This window comes from Vanessa cardui, chromosome 1, assembly GCF_905220365.1.
Source record: "Vanessa cardui chromosome 1, ilVanCard2.1, whole genome shotgun sequence".
Lineage (NCBI taxonomy): Eukaryota > Metazoa > Arthropoda > Insecta > Lepidoptera > Nymphalidae > Vanessa > Vanessa cardui.
The window spans coordinates 1052339-1075364 of NC_061123.1; positions in this window are offsets into that span (position 1 = coordinate 1052339).

The window sequence follows — 23026 nt, forward strand, 5'->3', positions numbered from 1 at the left end:
AAATTAATGAGTTGAAGCAATAAGTACAGACCAAGGTAATTAGATGACTAAAAATATGTAAGAAAGTCCGATATCTTTATAACTTCTATTCTTAATAATGTACAGTCGGGGTAAGAAAAGGTTCGTCACCGTAAGATCTATTTTCGTGTGCTCAGTATGAAAGATAATCTGTTTTACTGATTGAGAATGACATATTGCGTCGTAATTATTTGATGTTTAAACTCAAAAGGTACTAAGAGTTTAAGACTTGATAAAGGAATTTGAAAACTGACGAAGGTTTTCATACTCTGACTGTACCTTGAAAGTGACGAAAAAGGCTTTATTTTAACGCCGGATGGAAACGATTCCGAAGAAAAAAATTATTTTCTATCAAGTTGTTTAATTATCTTGGAAAAATCGATAACAATAAAGGGCATTAGAATTTAGCGTAGTCTTATTTTTTTATATCGACTAGTTATAGTGGCGTATGCATGTTTAGCGAAATTTGATCGTTCCGTGTGAGGCAGAGAGTCCATATTGGCGTGCCGGTGTCGGTCGGTCGAGCTTCCCGCGATCTGGTCACGCCGAGCTACGTGATCATGTTTAGATGATTTAAATGAATTGTTAATTAAGATAATAAATATTTGTGACAATTTTATTCTTGTTTTATTTTTATCTTTATTATAAATGTCAAGCTTCTACAAAATTATCTAGTAAGACACAAATTAGATGTAACATCGGAAAATGCAATGGAATGAAAATAAAACCGATTACTGCCGTTGTGTAACAACCAATAGAAACAGCTCCCTATCGCGCCATTCGACGCTATTCGTCGCTATAGATTCACGCGTCAGTTCAAATCAAATCAAATCAAATCAATTTTATTAAAGTAAACTTCACAATGAAGCGTTTTTGAATCGTCAATAATCAAATACTACCACCGTTTCGGAAAGCAGCTTCTAGCGAGAAGAAACGGCAAGAAACTCGCATAGTTGCTCTTTTCAAATAAACACATTTTTGTTCAACCCGTGACAGCGAGTGCATGTAAATCGACGCGTCAAATTGACGAATATATTAGGTCATATGATATTACAAGATATTACGTTTGTGCAAAGATCATAGTCGCGTGAGAAATAAATATTGATAATTTGGGATAGCTTACTTAATTCGGATGTGATCAGTTTGACGAATTTTGCCGATGCGACATCTAAGTTGTGTCGTACTATACTCTCGTATATAATCCCTTTATATATCCTGTTAAACTGAGGTTGTTAAAATGAGTTTTTAGACTCTGAAAATAATTTTACATACCTTTACCAAGGCCGCCTTGGAATGTTCTCAACTAGATTATTTACGTCATAAACGATATCATTTATTCTACGACTTAAGATCACCATGGGTATTAAACTTTCTAAGTTCAATGAGACATGAGAAATTCTTTTTCATTTTCAAAGTTGGTTATTAATTGTCATGGGGTTAAAAATTCTTAAAACGCCTGTTTATAAAGGCGGTATCTTAACATCAGATGACTCGTTTACATCTGTAAACGAGTCATCTGATGATAGGTAGGTATCTACCTACCTATATTAAATCACTACATAGTATACTGTATATCCCTTTGTATGCTTAAATCTTTAAAAGTGCGCAACGGATATTGATGTGGGTTTTTTAATAGATAGTGATTCGCGAAGTAGTTTGTTATATGTATTACATGGCCAATTTAGTAAGAATACACAGATAATCATTTTAGAAGTTTCTACTGTGATGTCATATCATTGTACCTGTGTGAAGCCGGGCGGGTCCCTAGTAAATATGTAAACGAAATTCTTAACGTCGGAATGATATCACATTAATGATTCAGGAATTATATGATACGATAATTGTGGTGTGCGTCTGTAATTACATACAATTCAAACATATATTTAGACGTATGAAATCTTAATAACATGGGCCTCCGCAGAGAAATAAATCACACTTACGACGTATGCTCGTTAGGGGTTGTAATGGCACTCAGTAATATGAATAATTGATCTGACTCTATTATTAAATGAAATAAGACGAAATAATGATCGTCTGGACCGATTTCGGCCGCGGCAACTAAACTCAAGGGAGACCAGCCAACTACGTAGTAGGTAAGTTACCAACGATCCTTTTATGTCATAGTACATGTCATGAAATAGAATTCGGACTTAAAATTTAAAAAACACATTTCCAAATTTAAATTCAAGAAACAGTTAAGTTAATAAATTTGTTTCTTAATTAAATATATTTTTTATTCAATTGATTCTTATATTCAAACTAAATAACCCGAAAAGAACAGATATTGTTAAATAATAAATTTTGTATGAGTATTAGAAGACGATTTGCTATCATTATTTATAAACACGAAATAATATAGAATATCACGCTACGTTTTAATTATTGTTTGCTGCAAACTACAATAATGAGGGCTTAAAATTATTAAGACAACTTGAGATTAGAGGTTAGATAGGATTTTCATTAAAGAAGTATCTACCCAAAGAGTTTTTAATATAGTATTTGAATATAAAAACTCGACTGTTAACAGCGGAATAAGAGGAGTCAATTGCTTTATCCATTTGTTTTTTTTTTAGGTATAACGTTGGTACCTAATTTGGCGAGCAAATGTGCCACATTGGTGTTGTATAAATTATATCGGTAATGCACCACCAATCTCGGTAGACTTAGACATAGACGGTAACTAAGATAATATTTCCTTTGTGCTTGTAGCAATACTCCCCTTCCAAAATTTAACTAACAGTACGAATTTTGATGATAATAATAGTATTGAAATTTAAAAATTGAAAAAAAAAAACTAATCATTTCCGCGAAGGGGGAGTGGTGGTGTAGGTACTACACCCCCCCCTTACCCCCCTTACTTCCCTAACCTAAAATTCAGGATGCGAATTTCTAATGCAATCCCATTGTTAATATTACATGTAATAATGAAAGGCATATCATATTTACTAGTTTAATTAATTTGAGGTTTAGATTAAACACAGTTTTTGCTAGGAAACCTTTGTAAACATTTTAACTGCAGAATTGCCGAGGCACTTTGTTTTATTTCTACTCTGAAGTCAAATTTATCCTGTATTTATTGTGCGACTCATGAAATGAAACTGCTAGGATATTTGCGCTATTTATATGGGACACTTACGATGTCAGAAGAGGATAACAATACATTTGTATTGCGTTAGAACGGGATAGGCGTGCTTAGGGAACACGGAAAATGGTTTTATCTTTTTTACGTTTTGGGCATGTCGCAATTCTAAACAATAGCGCGTCCTATTTACTTTTGGTATATTGTTTCGACCCGACAGAGTTGTGATACGTTATGATAACAAGGGTATTTTTTAAATTATTCTTTTTCCACCGTCTGTTTAGTGGTCAGCTTATATGGTTAGAGATGACATCTGGATCGGGATTAATTGTCAGTTACAGCTAGGACAGCTGTAAGAATACTCATATGACTTAATAACTGAAATAAGTATAAGAAATTACTCGATACAAGATTTTATAGATGATAAAATAGCGAGGATTTAATCCCCGTTGACTTCCCCGAAACCGACAAGTACGAGACGAATTACAAACACCAATTAAAACCCACAATCATCAGTTAAGATACACGTTTTCTCCTATCAGTTTACTGAGCAATCGTCATTGGTGATGTGAAAATAGTAAATATTTCTTACGGAGCGAATGTCTTTTGTAGTGATCTTCAAGTGACACTTTTACGAAAATGAATTAAAAAAAATATATGTTATTATTTGTATGTTAAAACAGCAGTATAACGCAGTGCAGCAAATTACACACTAACAGTCCCATCTTCAATTCCCACTTGGGACGGTATTTGTTTTGGCCAAGCGACTAGTCAATCCGTCTCGGTCTGGATATTGCTCTCGTCTCTCTTATGAACCTGAATAACCTTCAAAATGAACAATGCTTATTTTATATGTAAAATAGAAGCAACAATTTAATCAGAACTCATTAAATATACCTTCATAATATTATCGCTGAACAGATTTTAAAGCCGATTTTCGAAATTAAATCATTAATGCGAATGCGAGAGATTAATGCATAAAATTTACTGGATTATCAAGAGTAGCGCAATATAATGAAGAAGATTACTGTTGTATAAAAATTACGCAAAATTTATTTATTAAGTCGAGATGGCCCAGTGGTTAGAACGCGTGCATCTTAACCGATGATTACGGATTCAAGCCCAGGCAAGCACCACTATTATATATATGTGCTTAATTTGTGTTTATAATTTATCCCGTGCTCAACTGTGAAGAAAAACATCGTGAGGAAACATATGTCTAATATCATAGAAATTCTGCCACATGTGTATTCCACTAACCCGCATTGGAACAGCATGGTGGAATATGTTCCAAACCTTCTCCTCAAAGGGAGAGGAGGCCTGTAGCCCAGCAGTGGGAATTTACAGACTGTTGTTGTTTTATTTATTAATTTACTATCGTAACATGTCCTAAGTATTCAACAGTTGGATAAAGGGTATTTTATAAAGGACGAAAAGAACAATTCAATACAGATTGGCCGATAAAAGTTCTATAGCGGTGTTACCACGAGGGAAATAAATAACGTAACGACTTTTCCATCATCACCGAACATTGTAAATGTAAAATAAATGTATCAGTCAAGTAGAAGTTTATTTATGTTGCTTTCATTATTTATATGTTCAGATAGACAGTCAAAGCTGATATCGAAAAATGGAGAGTGTGGAGCGTAGCCGTCACGCACACAAAGATAATAAAGATGAGTTGGCTTATTTGTTTACACTGTCTGTAAACAAATAAGCCAACTCATATATATAGTCTGTTGTGTTCAGTTGGCTTATTCTGTATGAAGAAACTGAAAACTCACCAATGATTTAGAGGGTGAAATGTGAAATTTGATATATGACATTGGCTAAAATTATTATAAGTAAACCGTAAATCGGTTGTCCTTCACCATGACTGACATGAGATACAAAGTGAGTTACATATTCACACTATTAAAGCGTTTTGTTTCTCATGAGATAATTCTTTAAATGTTATAATCATGATACTCAATGGAACGGGTAGTTGGATGGATGCTAATCAAAATGATCATTTTATTTGTTGGTCAAAATAAATTAAAGCCTTGCTCTAGGCATGAAGAACAAAACATCACACGAAGTCTGTGATATTACTATTGTGATAAGTCAAAGCACATGGCGATAAAACAAGAGGGTATATTTTATTATTTCGTTTTATCTCGCGCCTCCACCGCCGTTCTCATTGACATATTGAGCGAAATCCTTTATAACGGTGGAATTGAACTGTTCCACTGGGTACTTTATTGTTTTTCGAGGATTGGATTATGAGAATATCAAATGAAACACGTCCACGTTATTTGTAATACGCTTTTATGGATTATTTTCAATTAAATATTATGGTACATACGAGATTGTTTATTTTCTAAAGTAATCTTTTAATCGTCTATGACGAGATAATCTTAGCACCTAAACGCTTTGTTTAAATATTCATTATCTTTCAACGCATCATCTTAATTCATAGCATCAAGTGAAACCCGTAAAATTTGTCGAGTAAAACTTTTTTTTTTTTTTGTGAAAAAATCTCGATGACTGGTCCGATCGTAAAATGAGAAATGATGTTAGGGTCAGGTGGCCACCTCGGCAAAATTAACGACATTGCGTCATTAAAATAAAATCCGAAATAAATAAAATGCACGTTTGGCGCCATCAACATGAATGCCAATTTAATGAACGCAAGAACGTATAAGCGAGCTAAGGGACTTTCGCGGTTCACGGGTTCGGGGCGTGGACAATATATTTTAGTGTCTCAAAATTGCATCCTTGAATTTCGATTTTCATTTCAGGTTACATGTCAGTTTTTTATGAATTATGGATACGTAAAGCATATCTTTCCAAGCTCTGTTTTTGAAGAGTCGTGATACAAGGCAGAAAATGGCTTACAAATCTCGCTGTTGTGTATTTTCGGACATCTGGGTTGGATATTTGGATTTTTGACGCAATGATCGAAGCAGAAATTCAGAGAATTCCAAAATGAATACATATAATTCTTCGGACCGGAAAGACCATCACAGGAGTGATCATCTCTACACAAAATTAAAGGATCAAGCAGGTCTGAAAGGGCTTGATCGTCGATAATTCGAGACGATTTGTTTTTAATACTGTCATATGGAAGAAACTTGTATTGAGGAGCACCCAGAGCTCTGCGGATCATTAGATTTGATGACTTTTTAACATTTTTTTAAACATCAGGTGCACCTAAGCTGTCTTCCAGGACGATGCTTAACGATTCCATGGAATAAACATGATTACAATAGTATTAAATGTATGACAAGTGCACTTGTATTCTATATAATATCACACATCGCGGTAGGTTCATATTTAAAATACAAATGGCACTCAGAGATACAACTGATCCAATAAAGAACTGTTAATCAGAGTTGTGTAGTAATCATTTACGCTATAGAGGACAATACAAAAGAAAAAAGAAACCATATTTTTCATCATTTCTTTTTGAAAGTCGTTAAAGTTAAAAAGTCATATATTTTTATGCTTGTACACAATTGCTATTTTTATTTTTGAATAATAGTTTTGGTTGGATTCGCTCAGATATTTTCATTGAATCAAATAAAACGGTATTTGCTTTCATATTATTTGAAAACCATATATCAAGCTTCGAAAAACGATCAAAAATGTTATCACTATTCGTTTGTTTCAAACGCTCGGCTCAACGCTTTGATCAATTCCATCGAATAAAAAAGAGAAATACTACAATCGTCTGCGGTATATGATGTAATGATATCGTCATGGCCGTAAGCATTATTTGAAAATCGAATGACATTCTAATATTATATGGTTGGAGTGATTAAAGTCCAAGCATGGGGCCGCAAATCACAGGGCAGTTCAAGACGACGGTGAAATTAAAAAAATATCAATTTTTATTTCTGTGCCAAATTTCATTCAGATTTCTTCAAAAACTTCTAGCGTCACTGAGAAACAAACAACCCTCTAAACTTTGGCAAATTTATAATATATACTTTTGTCTAATTATAATTATGATGATGTTTGAGGAACGTTACATATTTTGTTTGATGTGTCAACAAAGGCTTGAACATTCAAGTGAGCTCATAAAACACAGATTCTATGTTTATGGACTCGAAAGAGATAGAAAGATATAAAGATATGGATGCTTTTATTTATTAAATCCATTTATTTTCGCGATCCGCTTCCGCCATGGCTCGGTAATATTATAATAATTCTTCAGAAATGCAACAGAAATATCATTCACATTAAAATAGGAAAATATCTCCACAGCGTGAAAAACTCGTTGATGGAAATATGGAAATGCAATGCCTTCAGAATTTGAAATCAGGGTTCAAGTGAAATATTAAAGAATTGCTTGGATTTTGCGAAATATCGTCCGAATGGACTGTCCCTTTGCAACTCGATGGAACGATGCGGCATTTTAAATTTGAAAATCTTGCTTCTTGGGGAGTATTGAATTTTATCGATACTATGGAAACTATACCTGCAATAACGTTCTCTTTCAATAATTTCACATAAAATAAAGTGCCATTGTATAAAGAATCGGCTACAATGTCTGAACTCCAACTGTAAATTAAAATATATGAATGACACTATTTCTGGTAACATCATAATAAATACTTTTTGTTGAAAAAAAAAATATTGAATACGCCATTAGCGGCATTTGTAATCAAAGGTTTTTCCACTAGATAATATAATGTAATTTTTTAAAAACATTCAATTTTCTTGCTTTTTCGGAGAAGCTTCAGTCGGTTTTATTTGCTGTCGTTGAGGATTTATTCGTTTTAAGTAAACCTAATTCTATTGTGCAGGAAAGAAATTGTATTATGTGTTGATATTAAAATATAAATACAATGAATTAAGTTCTAATTATTGAAAGGCTTGAAAATGTTATACTAAGAAAGACAAAGATTAAATTAATAACATAGTTCTTGCCAAAGTACGACGGTGATCACAATTTAGAGGTGTAGACGCTGAGTAAACAGCAAAGAGTCTGCGACGTTAAGTGCAGTGTTAATTCAATTAAAGTAAGCCGTTGCATGGAGCTTAGCTCACTTGGAATAATTCATAATTATACTCTGTGAAAGCTCACATATATCAAACTTTAAAACTTAATAGTAAAGTGCTAATTTTTTTCCAGATTAGGGAAATAATTGTTATTCTATAATCCTCGCTTTTTGTTATCAGATTAATAGCATGCTTTGTTAATGTTATTCTTCCGATGAGTAATGTTAATATAATTTAATTTAGTATACGTAATTAAAATAATTAGTATTTAAACGTACTTTTAGCTCCAAGGTACATAATCCATTAAATTGAACATGCTTGTTAATTCATAGTTTCAATTTGTTAGATATTATAACACAATTTGAATGATGGAAATCAGGTTTGAATTATGTATTTACTAATTACCCAATTAGTTACATAACTCAAGGTATTGTTACGAAGACGTTAGATGAAGAAGATAAATTCAATCGGTCTCGAGATCCGAAGAAACGGCAATCGGTCACGATCGAACTGAGATTAGGAATTCTTGTGTCTCTAATCGTTTTAAAACGGAATGTCTTTATTGTATTCTATTTATTTTTAGAGCTGAGATGGCCCAGTGGTTAGAATTGCATCTTAATCGATGATTTCGGCTTCAAACCCAGGCAAGCACCACTAATATATACGTGCTTAATTTGTGTTTATAATTTATCTCGTGCTCGGCGGTGAAGGGAAACATCGTGAGGAAACCTACAAGCGTCTAATTTTATTTAAATTCTGCCACATGTGCATTCCACCAACCCGCATTGGAACAGCGTGGTGGAATATGTTCCAAACCCTTTCCTTAATAGTAGAGGAGGCCTTAGATCAGCAGTGGGAAATTTACAGGCTGTTACATTGCTTTTACTTTTATATTGTATTAAATCTCAGTTACATTTTATATTTACACTAGCAGACCCGGCCACGCGTTGCTGTGGCTGAGTGATTAAGGAAGGATTTAAAAGACAAAATTTAATACAAATTAACATAGCATTTTTAATTTCATTTTATTTATAAATACTCTGATAACCTTTAATTAAAATAAATCACAGTTTATCACATTAAAGTTTACTGAAGCGCCAGTCGATGTACAATATTTTTGGTCAACCTGTCTTTTGTTAGCACAAATAAACTTGATGGGCTTCCTGCACGTGAACAGGCCACGTATAATTGCCCATGGGAGAAACATGGATTCTCTAAATCTAAGCCGCAAATAGACATTGTTTGGCCTTGTGACTTATTTATAATCATCGATAACGAATAGGAAATTGCAGTCTTTTAAATGGTATTGGAGAATCTGACGGTATCATTGGAATGCGTGGTAACAGAACGATTTCTCCTTTAAACTTTCCTGTCAAAATAGTTGCTTCGAGAACACTTCCGGTGATTTTTTTTATTACCAAACGTGTACCGTTGCATAGTTTAGGGGGGTTTAAATTACGCAGAAGAATAATCGGTGATCCAATTTTGATTCGAAGATTGTGTGGAGGCATTCCTGTTATGTCTAAAGAATTTAAAAATTCAATTGGAAAATTCACTGCTTCATTTTCATCAACAGTAGTGTCGATTGACTTGAACGACATCAAATCACCTGGTAATAGTTGTTGTATCTGGTAGTTAATTAGATCTACATCAACATTTTTCGCTGCCATAATAGCACGATTACTAAGCCAATTATAATTTAGATAGTTATTTATTATATCTGGGAATACACTTTCGATCAGTTCATTTTTAGTTTGAACAACAGTACAGAAATGTTCTGGTAATCTTATGCATTGGGTATCTTGATAAAATTGTACTTCACCGTTTCCAATATCTATGTAATAATTGCTGAGAAAATACTTGTGCTGCCGGATCATTTTGGAGTTGTACTCGCATGTTTTTTGTCAATCTTAGAGTTTTGACGTTTCTCTATAAAAATGATTGTTTTAGACATGCATTGATTTCATCGGCAAAAGTAGAGCGAGGAATGACAGGCCGGAAATCACCAGATAATAGTAAAATAGCACCACCAAAAAGTCTGTTATTACTGTTAAAATCCTGCAAAGTTCTATTTAATGCTTCGAGCGAATGTTTATGAGCCATGGTACACTGATCCCAAATTATGATTGAACTCTTCCGTAATACTGCAGCCATTCCGCTCCCTTTCTTAATGTTACACATTGCAATTGGATTATAATGGATATCTAGTGGTAGCTTAAAAGCAGAATGTGCTGTTCGCCACCATCTAGCAAAGTAGCGGCTATGCCTGATGATGCAATTGCTAATGCAATTTTTTTTGTGTGAACGTACTTTCGCAAGGATCAACGATATCAAAAATGTTTTACCGGTTCCACCTGGTGCATCCAAGAAGAAAAATCCGCCTTGTTTAGCATCAACAGCCAACATAATCCGATTGTATATACTTTTTTGTTCGTCAGTTAATAATGGTTCATTGTTAGCAACAATTGTAACTAAATCAAGATTATTAAATTGTTCTTCTCGCTGCAAATCACTGTTTACAAAGTCTGTAGCTGGGCGATTAGGTGCTGGCATACCATAATGATTAAGTGATGAATTTGAGATCATAATACATAAGTCTTCAATCAATATCAATGCTTCATTATACATATCTGGGGTGAAATCTAGATTTGGACATTGGTTTGTTTGTTTAACTCGGTACAGTATATCCTCAGTCATGTAGTTTTTATATGTTTCCCACAGTAAAGAAGACTGTGTTGGAAAACATGTCGTCAAAATAATGGCAAATAGTTGACGAATACAACTCGGCGAGGACGTTAAAGCAGCATCAGCAAGTGTTAAATCCCAGTGATTGTCATCTTCTAAAAGTCGCAACTCGCGACATGCATCTTGATACGTACCGAATACTTGACCATTAACTATTCGTAAAAATTGGAAAGATATCGGTCCAGGGACATTTACCAACAACAAACGCAGAAAGAAGCACTCACGTTGTTTTGGATGTACTGTATAAAGTCTTTCCAGTGTCTTAGCTTTAAATATACCTGCTATCGAAGGATGTGGTTCTCCTTTTTTACGTGGCTCCCATTTTTTAGCTGACGTATTCCATGTAAAATAGCATGGAATATCGGTATATAACAATGTTTTTGCAAATTGCCCAAATACATCAGTTTTTTGACAAAGTGAGAAAAATTCAGTTAACGTCGTTTTTTGGTGGTTCAAGTGCTCTTTGGACAACATTCTCTTCAGTGAAATATACACGTTGACCATTTTCAAGATGCACTGCAAGATGTTGTATAGAAGGTTCTCTTTGGTGTATGGGAAAACTAAGTATACGCCAGATAGCTTCATTGCTACTAAGGTATCTTCCTAATTGATATCGTGCTATTTCGTCATTTTCATGTATATTTTGTACTCCAAACATGGCCAAATCACTGCCCTTGTTGACGTACTTACAAATGTACTTGATGGATTTAATGGAACTACAAAGCTCAACATTAATATGAGCCTTGTACGTTTTTGAGAGCAGTGGTGAGTATGGTACCACCCATTGATTGTCAATTTTTAATTCGGTAGAATTTGACATTCTCATTTTAAATGTGTGGCCACCGTTATCAGTATTTCTGCGGCGATACAATGGATAACCGTCGATATCCGTAATAGTATCATTCGTAAATTGCTTAGGAAATTTTTTCTTACATTTTCCATTTTCCATGCATGGTGATGTCATATTAAAAGCACCGCACGGCCCGTGTATCATGTGACTTGTAACAATATCAAATAGTTCTTTAACAATACGGTAGCGCCATCTATGATAAGTTAATGATAAACGGTCTGACAGATTTCTGTAAAAAATCCTATGTGAGGCGCCATCTGTTCGAAATTTTCGTAACTTACAATTAATAACAACAATCAACTTTGATAATCAGTTTATTGTTATTTATAAATCATTGAGGCAATTAATCGAAATGAAAACTATCCTATCTCTTAAGTTGGACCAAATTACACATAAATGCCAAATTTCATCAATATCGGTTGAGTTGGTGAAGAGTTCACTGGGAACATACATTGTGACACTGGATTTTTATATATTAAGATTAGAAACAAACTCTGTGTAGTATATAATAAAGTCGCTCCCCGCTGTATGAACGCTTAGATATTTTAAAATATGCGACAGATTTTAATGCAGTTTTCGTCGATAAACAGAGCAAATTGTGAGGAAGGTTTATATGTAAAATACTATAGCAAGAAGAGCCTAAAATGCTACTTTCCAAACAGGAAAATAAGAGACTTTTCTTTTTATGTGTGTTCTTTTTCGTTATATATATTGTGAAACCGCGTCGGGTAGCTAGTTAAAAATAAAAGCCTAGTTATCGTTTACTGTTTTCTTTATATTCTTTTAAATAATAAATTTCAATACGATGAGACAGGAACTGTCTTCGATAAATTTTTCTCGCAATTTGCAATATATTTCGCTTGGATATATTGCATATTTTATATTCAGCTATCTCGTTCGCTGATTTGAACGTTTGATATTTCATGAATAAATTACGTGAAATTCATGAATTTATATCAACACTTATCAAAACGTAGATGGTGTCGTAATATTTTAAGAAATTTCAAAAATATATGCGGTTTTAAGCGAGAGAGTGCAGCTCAAATGGTTTCCAGATCATATTTAACACAGAAATCCTAATATCATAGTTTTTTCAAGTATGTTTTGAGTCTTGTCATACTAATTTAAATTAAAAAAAATAAATAAATGATTACTTAAAATTAAAATCAAAGTATACTTCAAGTAGGCTTTTACAAGACCTTTTTCAATTCAATTCAACAACCATATTAAGTGAAGCTACCACCGGTTGTGAGTAGAATCTCCCGAGCAACCGACAAGAATCGCAGTAGTTACTATATTCCAACATTTAAAAATACAAATATATATTTATGTAATATAGTTCGAAGTCCGAAACCGAAACACTAAAACAATGAGGCAGCATAAATAAAATATACAAATAAAATCCAAGTGTAACAAATAAGCAAAGTCCATTAATATTAATTCGCGTTCATGTCAAGTAATGAAAATTCGTTCGATGTATTATCTTCGTCATTTGTAGACACAAATTGCCAAAATTCCCAATAATTGTTCGTGACAGTTACACGATGAGCGCTGTAATTTTCGCTCATATGCTTGAAATTAATGTAATCGTACTATTTGCAGACAATGCACTGTCCGATATCTGAACGCGCGATGTAAATTATGACGTCACTACGTTCATTGGCTTTTGAAATTCAATGCAACGATTTACGATATACATTTCTCACTGTGTCAAATTTGGTTAGCTTTTCATTGCATTTACAAATTTAATGGCGATGTGAGAAATAGTTGAAATTTCTTATGTCCTAATGTTTGGTTAATAAAAACTAACCTAACCTCACATAAAAGAAATAGTAAATTATTATAGAATATTTATGTCACCGTAACATTACAAACACAGTTAGATTATAATCTATCTCGTCAGATTGTAAACTGTCGATTTATTGTGAATCGTGAAATATGTTTGCAATTTAACGCACTATTTTTCGCTTTATTGTAATCTATCGATGGGAAGCGTTCAAATTGTGGAGTGATTGGTTGAACGGAGGTTGAACGATGTAGATTGTAATCTAACGATGTTTGTACTTACCTTAACGTATCTTACGGTAACATATACATTATTAAAGGTTATTTAAACATAACATTTATGGACTTAATAGCAAAAACCCAGTAACATTGAGTATCGTTAGCTAAAGCTTGCATAAATAATGTGAGATCTTAATGTACCTACAATATTGCTGGCAGCAGATTAAAACAGATATATCGGAAGCAATTTCCAATAGCTCTTCTATTTCCTGTGTATGAAAACACTATTACAGCTATAATGCTATTTTAGTTTATCTTCGTACAAGCTGATCCGTATTACGCTAACAATACTCGGTGCATTTTCCCACCTGGTATGGTCGCGTCTGAGCGATTTATTGGCTTTGTTTGTACTTCGACAAGGGTTTTGGGTACCTGGGCATTGTTTTATTTCCTATACTAGAATGTGCTTGTAACGGTGACTTATGGAACCTATTATTATTGGGTGGCTGGTAAGCACGTGAGTCTTTATCGCTTTATGGCTTCAACGAAATAACTATTGAATTTTCAAAAACGAATTTGAAGATACGATACGGTCACTGGAGAATTTTGATTGAATACTAAGATCACAGTGGCTATTCCCAAGGATGACTGACTAAAAGGGTAGGAACTGATAGAATAGTACTTGGTATTAAAATATTGGTATGGCTTTGTGAACCTCGTCTGGGTAGGTAACCATTCTATCGCCAAGCAGCAATACTTAATATTGTTGTCTTCCAGCTTGAGGGTAATAAGCCAGTGTAACTGCAGGCACCAAGTATATGATGCCTTTATTTCCGGGATGGTGGCGCTATGACGAGGGAAGAAATGGTAAACTAAACAAATTTAAGGAGCCCGTTTTGACCAATTACCATCAATTTTCCCGTCCACCTAAATCCATCCTGAAATATTTATATTTGTAAAGAAATAGCAGTAATAGTTTTTTATCTGTGGTATTTGATTCTAAATTATTTGATATTTTAAAAAGTATTATTTAGTTAAAAGACATATGGAATTGTAAAGGAAAAGACATATAACAAGAGTTTAGTTATTAGTGTTGATGAGAGGAATTTCAATTAAATAAGTGAAATAAAAAACTTTCCAATCAACTACGAGTTTATCCATTTATAACAAAAAATTACGAAATATTTTCCTTGTACATATTACGGACACATACGGACACAAGTATGTGTGCAAATACAGGTGGATTATTTGTTTCCTCACTCTCATAATCTGATGGAAGGCAAATCTAAAATGACGTGGAAGAATTCAGGTTCAAGTGCAACGATATTACTTGCAATACTTTTAAGACAATAAGAACAGAGCCAACATCCAAACATCAGACTGAAACTAGAATTTTACCGAAAAATTTAATAACTTTTTGGTTCTCGGGATTTAAGGCTTAAAAGTGAGGCACTATCAATAACACAGAAGATGGAATACGTGGATACAAAAAATAGCTTGGTCAAATCCAGACAAGTACTAGAGATATTTTTTGTTCTTTGTTCGTAATGGTGCCATTAATCCTCTTTTACCTTTTCGGCAATAAACTATAATCAACGGAAATTGTTGTCGTCCAATGTTTGTCTGCGGGCGATAAGCGCGTCGCGAGTCGTGTAGCTTTATAGAATGTGACAATAACGTGAGGCGAAACTATTGTATATCCTGTACTAGATATTCACTGAAATTACACGTTTCGGACTTCAGTTTTCGCTTGTTTCGTTTATCAAAGGACTGGGTTTTGAAATTTTTCAACATTCGCACGAATTGGAAAGTTTTTCTTTTTTTTTCTATGTGGAAATATTTATTCCAGAAATACAAATGTTATTTTTACAAACTTTTATTTGACTGTATCTGTTAGTTAGAATATGCGGCTCGAATCTGGTAACTGAATTTAAAACCGGTTCCACTCAACCGAGCTTATGGTGCTGCTGACAATACAATTTTTTATTTTAAATATCGCATTTTTGGAAAATCGACAGCCGTTGCAAGTATATGAATTGAAAAAAAGGTTGTTTCCAAAAAGATCTTTATATAAATTTTTTAGGTAGCCTATAAAATTTTGTAAAATGTAAATAAATGTAAATGTAATGTAAAATTGTATATTGTATATATCGTTTGGCTTCAATTAATCTTATGAATCTCGAATTGCAAGAATAACTTATGTTTGTATGTCCAATGTGCAGTGGAAGGTCTGAGACGTTTTGCTTGTAATTTCGCTGTCTCCCTTATCCCATTCAACGGATGACGGGAACACAGAAACAATTTCATTTGACCATTTCGTATTTTACTTAATACCATCTTCTTCAAACTACTTTTTAAAGAATATCCTTAAATAACACTGAATTTGAACAATAAAATGGCTTTGTATCCGCGCAAATTAATATGTAAAGGGATACCCCTCCACGGAGAATTATGAAAAATTATTATACATGACGTGTCAGATTACCAACTCACAGTTAAGTAAGCATGGCATACGTTTCAAACATTATCCTTAATTAGGGAGTCTTGGCCCATAAGCGAGACATTTACTTTATCTGTTATAGGATTAAGGCTATGTGGATAAAAATGCTTAATTGGACAAACGATTTAATTTAAAGCGTTTGTCTCTGAAACTCCCTAATTAGCTAATTCGGAACACGTAAACTTTGTAACGCAATATTTTCATTTAAAATTTTTAGATGAAAATATATAATATAATATACACGACTATTCCACACACAGTTATAACAAATGCAATGCGGAAGGAATTTCGTTAGCGTGATGTTAATACAATTAATTAACGAAAACCCGAGATGTCTCGTGGCTGTTTCGGAAAATTATTACAATTGTTTTCGTTTTGTTTTGTTTATTAAATAAATATATTTATATATGTTGAAATAAATCGCTAAATATACCTAAGATAATTTAGAGTTTCAATCAAATTTCAGTATTCTGTTTTCTATCTATGTGAGCGTTCCAACTGCAACCATCAGTTAATCTCTCCAGGCAGTTTCTTAGACTGTAGAGATTAAATCAAATGTCAAAAGCAAATTCATTCAATAGATTTCTATCCAAGTTCCAAAACAGTCTGGTTTATGCGTAAACTCAGCGGTCACCGGTAACACTCTATGCAATGCCACATCTGCAGATGAAACCTTCTGATGGACTTTAAAACCGACTTACTATTTTGATAAAATAATGTCTATTTTGATATTTACTTAATAAATCGTTCTACTTATTTAAAAGTAGAATATGATTTTTTCTGTATTTCTTTTATTATTAAACCAAGTAGCTATTCAGTTTCGCAAGGATAGGATGACTACGCTAAATATTTACAAATATAAAATGAATATTTCTTACTTTTTTGGGATTTTTTCGCGAGAGGACGCAAGACAACTCAATAGAGTTACATCTGAATAAAATTAATGGATTAAGATCGCTTAGCAGTTATTTTCTGATAGTTGATCACTTTAATTTATTAAGAATGCGTATCGACATATTTCTTTAAATGTCAATTAAGTTATATAATATTTTTCTGTGTGTAATGGCACCGTTGCTAAATTGAAAGGAATTGCTGATGCCGGTGTGGTGTCCATTATATATTGTTGTGGGTTAAAGACCTTATTTATTATTTATTTTTAAATGCATATTTTTTATGCCAGTAAAAAGTTTACTGGTTTTTTGGATACAAAATATAAAAATATAAGAGTTGTTTTTTCGATTCGTTATTAATTTAATTTGATTTTCATATATAATTTAAATTTATGGAGAAATATAAGAAAATTATAAAGAAATTATTTCGTTAATTTCTATTCTTCTTGTAATATCCCCCGACAAAAGCTCAAATTTTATCAATAACTAATCGGAGAAACTTCTCCATCAACTGATCAACTGATCAACTAATGTTAATTATAAAGTTCACATTGTTTATAGTATTGGTAACCCATTTGCAAATTGTTAATTAATAAAATCATGTACTTTCTTCAAGAAGATTTTTATAAGCACTTTGTAATCGTAAGTTTACAAAACTATATATAAAGTTTATATATAGTTTTGTAAAATTATATATATAAGGCTACCGCCTTTTCGAAATGCAGTTAAATTTTTCCTAAATTTTAACAAAATTACTTAAATACAATAATATATATAACATATATCCCACCTGAAAGACAACAAGTATTAGTCCATGCTTTTTGTCATCTGTATAATAGTCTTGTCTTGAATAATATCCCTTTTTTATTAAATAATGTAATACAAATGACTTATTTATTTATTCTTAATTGTACACCAATACATAAACAACAAAATTTACATTTACATTGAATAAAAATTGCATCAGGTGGATCAGGCGGTCTTATCGCTAAAGCGATCTTTGGAATTTATTTATCGACAATGCTAATTACAACAAAAACAACAGCCTGTGAATTTCCCACAGCTGGGCTAAGGCTTTGAGGAGAAGGTTTCCTCGCGATGTTTTCCTTCACCGCTAACCAAAATTAATTAAATACCTAAAATATAATCTCTGTTATCACCAAATAACAGAAAGGGAATGTTCTTATTAATTCTGATTGTTTTGAAATGAAAAAGAATTGCTGTAAATGTTGTAATAAAACTCAAGTAAAGCCACTTACGTTTATCTAGACATAGTCTACTAGATCTAGAAGCTAGAACATTTAATCTTGGGTCAGTTGCAGACAGACAGTTTAAAATGAGTTCGCGTAATTGAAAGAAAAACTTTGTAATTGATTGCATCCGTACCGTATGAACTTCGTAGTTTTCAACTAAATATATGATAATCAACTCAATTTTTAACAGAGTAGGAATACTCACTGTTGCGTCGCAATATATTTACAACAATATCATGTATATTCACAGTAACATTGATAACTTTGATAAAATCAGTGATAATCATTGTATATGCACTAGAAGTAAGGACAAGCTTATAACGCTAAGTTTCCGACTCCGCAAAGTCAATAAACCTTTCTTGGGGCAAGGTATCCATTTCTATAATAAAATTCCACAGACATTTTTAACTTTGCCGTCTCGTAAATTCAAATCGTTTATAAAAAATACATTGGTGAAAAAGGCGTATTATTCGATACCAGATTTTGTAGATGATAAAAAAGCGTGGAATTAATACCTGTTGATTTCCAGGCAGGATATATTAATTTAATAATTGTATTAACTTAAAAATTAACTAACATGACTGTATTTTTTTTAATGTTGAAAAAGAGTAACTACTGAGTTTCTTGTCGGTTCTTCTCGGTAGAATCTACTTTCCGAACCGGTGGTAGCTTCACTTAATTGTTAAATGACGATTCAAAAGTGCTTGTAAAAGCCCACTTGAATAAAGTATACTTTGATTTTGATTTAGATTTTGAATGTAACATAATCATTCATAAGACATTTTAACGCCAGTAACGTAAAGTAAAGTTACTCCGCATATTGTTTTTTTTTTTTTAAATCTATATATCATTATAAAGTTTCTTAAACACGATAATCTCTGGAGTAAAAATATTTTTATATACAACATCTTTTATGAAACCTCTAAAATAATATTTCTCTACTATATCGTGTATGTATTATGCATATAAACCTTCCTCCTGATTCACTCGATTTACTGAAAAAAAACACCGCATCAAAATTCGTTATGTAATTTTATAGATTTTTAAGCATACACAATGACAGACAGCGGTAAGCGATTTTGTTTTATAGCATGTAATGGTAATAAGTATTATCAATAGCGTTTATCGCCGAAAGCCGAATCATTTTTGAAATCTTTATTAATATTTACACGTTCATACTCACACACGTATTCAAATATACGTACACATTTATACATATACAGTAAGTACATATACAGTAATATATTTTTTTTTTTGTAATTTTAGTTTTAATTTAGTATATATATTTTTTTTTGTGGTTTTGTAACTTTTCTCCTGTTGTATGATTTTGCTTGTCTACCTTTTAACTTTCCTGTCTATGTTTCTTCTTTCTTGGGTATACTGGAAGAAATCTCTTCTAGGGATAAGTATACCTTTTAAACTTACTTTTTCTGTGTACACATTTTCACCTTCTATGTATCTGGCAAGTTTAATAAATGGTTAAATAAATAAATAAATAAAATAAATAAGTACACTCGTACAAATTAGGATGCCTCCTTGGTGCGTTTAGTTAGACTGGTTTCTAAGAGTTTAGTTATTATAATAGCAGACTGTTTATTATTTATTAGTATCGAGAAAATAAATGAGTTCTCCAAAAAGTTTGCTACTTGAACGATTCTATGAAATGGATATACAAAATTCAATTTGATAGCACATTAGCATAACTTTTGACGTTTTAGCTTTATTTATGTTGAACAAAGTTTCGATCGTTAAACTGCTCGTGAACCTACCTCATTAGCGAAATCGCTTATTCGCAAATTCCCAAGCGTTTCAACAAACACTTTAAAACAAATATGCGATCTTAAGCACGTTAATATATTGTGTAGCTCATATTTTTACATAAAAAAAAACTTTTAAAATTAGCTCATCTATTCATGGGAAAAATTTATAACAAGCCAGTATATTATTCACTCAACGTGATCCCATTTTTGATGAGTTGATTAAGATACATAAGTATATAAGATGGTAAGTGGTGACCACTGCTCATATGAATCATTCCTACGTTAATGACATTTTAATATTATGTCTCTTGTGTCTGTAGTTACACTGGTTCACTCATCTTTCAAACCGTAAATTAACATAATGATTACTGTTGTTTGGCGGTAGAATATCTGATGAGTAGGTGGTACCTACCTAGGCGGGCTTATCACCCTACCAGCATGTAAAGTTGTATTTTGGTAGCACATGACTATAAATGTAATGTTAAATTTATTTGCTTATTTTCGTCGTTCTCAGGCTAGGTGGGACTGTGATGACGATACATGTACTGTTCGAAATATGGCCAATGATTGTACTCGAATGTCTGAGAGAGTGCTTTATCACTACACAGTATAAAACAAAGTCGCTTACTCTATCCCTATATCGATTTTTTTTAATAATTATTTATATATAATACACGGTAATAATTTAGTAAAAATCACTGATAATTTTATAAGTTTCTAGTATAAAATGAACAGGCTGGTGACATCCCTACTATGTAAATCAGATACATCAATTGTAATACACGAGCTTGTCAGCTAAAAATTTTGGTAAGGAGTTTGTTTAACAAAAATACTAAGAAAGAAATTTAAAGTACACATTGATCGCAAAAGTCTAGACTCTAACTCTGAAAATAAAATCTTCCCTCCCAACTTTATTCGAAATATAATAACGGAACATAAGGAGCAGTCATAAAAGTCAAACGGTTCCAGCAATTCCGAAAGAAATATTTTTAATTACTTCAGCGAGGACCGCGGTCTATGATGTCGGCTACATTCTGGAAGTAATCAGTGGCGTGTGGCACAGGAAAAAGCGAGTTAACATAATATTTTATTTATACATAAAGTTTCAGATCACTTTACCTACGTGAAGCGTTTATTCAGAACACGCTTGAAAATTTACTCAATCGAATATTCCTGTTTTTATTTTGCTTATTCTGCTTGAATAAGATTTATTTTATTTTGAAGCTGCTCTGAGCTATTTTGGTCCCGGAGTCTTTTAATAAGAGAAATAATTATATTGTAGTATTGTCTGAGAACACAAATTTCATAGAGATTCTGCCACATGTGTATTTCACCAACCCGCATTGGAACAGCGTGGTGGAATATGTTCCAAACCTTCTCCTCAAAGGGAGAGGAGGCCTTTAGCCCAGCAGTGGGAATTTACAGGCTGTTGTTGTTGTTGTTTTTGTTGTGTATTGTCTGAGGAAGTACACACTCTTTCCTTCACCCTCAGACTCTTGTGTGAAAACAGGTAACTTCTTTTTGCACCAGTGAGAGGCCTGTACTTATATGACACACAGGACGGATAACGGATTAGAGGACATTTTACCGCTACATAGACCTATTTGCGATCGCATTTACTTTAACGCTCCTTCCCTCTTCTTGTAATTTTTTAAGCGAATGAGAAATTCGGATAGACTGATTAAAAATGTAGAAACATATACATGCAAAGGCAGGACTGGACTAGTCACCGTACACCAATATGACGAAGTGTATGAACCAAGCATGCATAAGTAATGACTTCGTAAAAATATTAAAAGATTGTTCTAGAAAATGTTGCTTTCGTTCTAGTAGTATTAAAAACTTTTTTGATATCTATCTACTCATCTTTATTATTGAATGATCTATACTTACAGGAGTCGAGATGGCCCAGTGGTTAGAACGCGTGCATCTTAACCGATTATTGCGGGTTCAAACCCAGGCAAGCACCGCTGATTCATGTGCTTAATTTGTATTTATAATTCATCTCGTGTATAATAGTTTTGTCTATGCTGTTAATCGTTCAGTGGTTGCTCACCTCACCTAGAGCCAATTCTGAGTTTTAAATCAGGTCATGCTCGCCATTGTCATAGGGAGTGAATCATCTTATAAATTTTAAGATCCATAGTATAAATAAAACAAACAAACAACAACAACAACTTGTAAATTTCCCACCGCTGGGCTAAGGCCACCTCTTCCTTTGAGGAGAAGGTTAAGAACATATTTCACCACGCTGTTCCAATGCGAGTTGGATGCACAAGTGGCAGAAATTCGATGAAATTGCTGGTTTCATCATGTTGTTTTTCTTCACCGCTGAGCTCGAGATGAATTATAAACTCAAATAAAGCACATGAATATTCAGTAGTGCTTGGCTGGGTTTAAATCCGCAATCGATTTTAATTTTGACTAACATAAGAAACATACATCACAAAAAGGAGCAAAGAGATGCAAGGCAGCATGCGATAGTATCATGACTTTTGCCATAAAGTCATGAGTCATAAGTTGGTCTTTCGACTTTTGTTAAATATGTTTCAATTAATTTTATAAATTGGACCAATCTCTGTTAGTGAAAAGGTGCAGCCCCTGGCTCGCTACTCGAAAATTAATTAAACTATCTAATTAAATCTCACATCACTGCTTGATTTTATACTTGGTATGTGTTTTGACAAAGCCGCATATTTTGTAATCTTTATGAGCATCGTTGTCGTTGTAGCTTATTTTGTATTATACTTCCTGGTCACCAAAGCCGACGTTGACAAATGATACATAATTAGAGCACGTATAGACTAACTTATTTTCGATAGTGATTTTGTTCGCGTTTGATTCATTTTTTAATTCACTAATTTTTTTTTATGTGATATGTGGTAATTTTGCAAGAAGCTCACCTGATGAAAAGTGACTTCCACCGCCTATGGATATATGC